This window comes from Theropithecus gelada, chromosome 3, assembly GCF_003255815.1.
Source record: "Theropithecus gelada isolate Dixy chromosome 3, Tgel_1.0, whole genome shotgun sequence".
NCBI lineage: Eukaryota > Metazoa > Chordata > Mammalia > Primates > Cercopithecidae > Theropithecus > Theropithecus gelada.
In genome coordinates, this window is record NC_037670.1 from 153,517,294 (window position 1) to 153,521,360 (window position 4,067).

Sequence of the window (4,067 nt, forward strand, 5' to 3'; positions counted from 1 at the left end):
TTTTGTTTTGTTTTTTGTTTTTTTGGAGACAGAATTTCTGTCACCCAGGCTGGAGTGCAGTGGTGCAATCTTGGTTCACTGCAACCTCCACCTCTTGGGTTCAAGCGTTCTCATGCCTCGGCCTTCCAAGTAGCTGGGATTACAGGTGCATGCCACCACGCCCAGCTAATTTTTGTATTTTTAGTAGAGATAGAGTTTTGCCATGTTGGCCAGGCTGGTCTCAAACTCCTGGCCTCAAGTCAGCCGCCCACCTTGGCCTCCCAAAGTGCTGAAATTACAGGCATGAGCCACCACACCCGCTTTGAATTCCATTTTAAATGGCCACATTATATATTATATATATTCCAAATAACTGAAATACCTTTTCCATTGAATTCCATTTTAAATGGCCACATTATATATTCCAAAGAACTTAATGTATTTTCCAAGGACTCGAAATAAATTGAAACTATTCACTGATTGTCAGATACTCTGTATACTTTATTCTACAACCTGATTTTTGCACCTCATATGTCATGGACCTTTTTGCAAGTCAGTACATATATTTTCTATGTTATTTTAAATGGCTGCATAGCATTCTATAGTAAAGAGATATTTTTTCAATTTGTAAATTTTTTTTTTTTTTTTTTTTTTTTTTTTTTTTTTTTTTGAGATGGAGTCTCGCTCTGTCGCCCAGGCTGGAGTGCAGTGGCCAGATCTCTGCTCACTGCGAGCTCCGCCTCCCGGGTTCGCGCAATTCTCCTGCCTCAGCCTCCCGAGCAGCTGGGACTACAGGCGCCCGCCACCTCACCCGGCTTATTTTTTTGTATTTTTAGTAGAGACGGGGTTTCACCGGGTTAGCCAGGATGGTCTCGATCTCCTGACCTCGTGATCCGCCCGTCTCGGCCTCCCAAAGTGCTGGGATTACAGGCTTGAGCCACCGCGCCCGGCCTCAATTTGTAAATTCTTTTCGATTTTTCAATTTGTGTAACTTTTTCATTTTGAATCATTAATACATTCTATGCTGCAAAAAAAGAAAAAAGAAAAGAAAAAAGAAAAAGAAAAAAACCAGAAAGAATAAAATGGCACACAGTGAAGTTTCTCTGCTCTCTTTTCAGTTCTCATCACCATCCCAGTTTGTAACCTCCTTTCTTACTTGATGTCTTACATTTCCTTCCAGAGTTTATTTAGTCACAGGGAAGCAAACACAAACGTTATTCCTTATTTTTGTTTTCTCTCTTTCACTTTAACCAGAATGTAACATATTGTATCTACTGTCCCTCGTTTTGCTTTTTTTTTTTTTTTTCTTTTGAGACTGAGTCTCGCACTGCCGCCCAGCCTGGAGTGCAGTGGCGCGATCTCAGCTCACTGCAACCTCCGCCTCTCAGGTTCACGTCATTCTCCTGCCTCAGCCTCCCGAGTAGCTGGGACTATAGGCGCCCGCCACCGCGCCCGGCTAATTTTTTTGTATTTTTAGTAGAGACGGGGTTTCACTGTGTTAGCCAGGATGGTCTGGATCTCCTGACCTCGTGATCCGCCCGCCTCGGCCTCCTAAAGTGTTGGGATTACAGGCGTGAGCCACCGCGCCTAGCCTCATTTTGCTTTTTAAATGTAATGACCTAACTTGGAGATCGTTCCAACTCAGTACAGAGAGTTTCCTAATCCTTTGTTCTATAGCTGCATGGCTTCCTACTTTGTGGTGCCGTCTATGACTTCCACATGAGGGACACTGTGGTCATCACTTTGAATCCCGATCCCATCTCTACCTGTTAATTCCAAAACCTCATTCCATCCATTATCCACATTAATCCCTCTTTACTGTTTTGTTTCGTTTTGTTTTTTCCTACAAACATGTTAGGTCTCTTCTATGCTAACAGAGAACTTTACCTTCACTCTGGGGTACCTTAAGGCTCCCATAACCTTCAAAGCTCCAGATAGAGATATCCACAGTCTTCGTTCACAGCTTCCATTTCACCACCCATTCCTTCCTTGACACTTTGTGATCTTCTTTCTTCCTGTCTCAGATAAAAATGATCTCTTGGCTGGGCACAGTGGCTCATGTCTGTAATCCCAGCACTTTGGGAGGCCCATGCGGGTGGATCACCTGAGGTCAGGAGTTCAGACCATCCTGGCCAACATGGTGAGACCCCATCTCTACTAAAAATACAAAAACTAGCCAGGCATGATGGCTGGCGCCTGTAATCCTAGCTACTTGGGAGGCTGAGACAGGAGAATCGCTTGAACTAGGGAGGCGGAGGTTGCAGTGACCTGAGATCGTGCCACTGCATTCCATCCGGGATGACAGAGCTAGACTCCATCCCAAAAAAATAAAACTGATTTCTGGAAGATCATCTAATAGAAACATTCAGCATCTTGGTCTATTTCTCTATCCTCCCTGCTCTAACATCTGAAAATGAGCACCTACTCATTCAATCACTAACCTCTTGTAAAATGACTTCTGCCCACCCTACCCTCTTCATACTAAAACTGATCTCCAATGTCAACCTGTTAATGGCCAGTAATCACCCAGTAACCTGGCTAAGTGACTACCTTCTTTAACCTCCACTCTTGCTGCTCCTGTTATGCCTGCTTGTCACCACAGCCTAACCCCTAGAGATTCTATCTTGCCAATGCCTTCCCTTCTATCCTTTCCTAACTATCTATTATTCTATGACTCCTAAATCAGTTCCTCGTTTCTGATTATCTGGATGATAAGCAGCATGCTTCTAACAAATCTTTCTCTCTCCAGCTTCTTTCCCACTCTAACTGAAAACGTGGGTTTTTCATCATCCCTTTCTTCAAAACTCTTATTTCCAAGTCAATTAAGCACTAACTCCCCAATCTGATGTTCAATTACTTCCACAATTTTAACACAATTCCACATGTAACAGCATCGGTCAGCATTACCTCCCGCTGCTATTCCAAGCATACCCTGTGCTCCAGCCACAGCAGTCTGCTTATTTTGCACGAAACACATGGCCTGCTTCTGCACCTCCAGGCTTTGGTTCACCCCTTTTTTTTTAATCCACCTGGATTATGTTTCCCCTCCATCTCTGCTATTCTAAATCTCATCCTCCCCTAATTTCACTTGTCACGCTATCTTCACTAACCTTCTACCAGATGTATTATAATTATTTGTGCAGTTATTTTCCACACTGGATTCTAAATTCTGCTAAAACGAAATACTGTACTGCCTTTGATGAGCCTTTCCATGTGCCAGCCATGTGTTAAGTGAGCTACATGCATTATCTCATTTAATCATCACATCGACACCTAGGTCAGGACTCTCCCATTTAACATTAAACAAACTGAGGCTCCGAGAGATTAAGTAGCTTGTAGCTTTCACGCAGCTAATTATGGTGGAATCAGATCCCTCCCCGAGGTTCACGCTTGCATTACTTAGGGTAGCCAACACAGTATATTCGCCAGCTACACTGCACTCAACCTGTGCGTGCCGGATCAGCATGTTAAAAACGGTGTCTGCAAGTAGACCAAGGGAAGAGGGGCTGCGGGGGCGGGAAGTGACATAGCAATGAATTAGGATGGCGGGATTGGCGGTGATGTTTCCAAATTTCCACTGTTGGGTTGTACAGCTTTTGAAATAAGCATTTTAAATGTATAGTTACTAAACAGAATTGCACCTACTCTTGGTCTAATGTGTAGGTTAGTTTTGTCTCCCTGATTTTATTGTCATCCCCCGGGATTGTTTCTGTTCTGCCGTGTTCCCAGAGCTTTCGGCGCATTGCTCAACACACGGTGTGCGTACTTGTTGATTTTAATGTATGTGTTTGCATATGTGCACAGCAACTGGGCAGCGGACGTGGGTGTGGGATGCACTGTGCATTCCTTCTCCTCATTCTTGTTCCTTTGAGCAGCTGCAGCCTGAATGCTTTCCCTTTGGGGTAGGGGACAGGCAGAACCGCTGACCCTTTAACAAGTTATCCCTCACAAAACAGGTGTCTCCCCCGACTCTCAGTGGAGAGGGATGGCTGGATACTCAGTGACATCAGCCACGAGCCAATGGGAAGTCGGGCTCCGGCCGTCGCGCCAATGGGCGTCCGGGGGCGGGCCGGGTTTCCTGGGCGCCG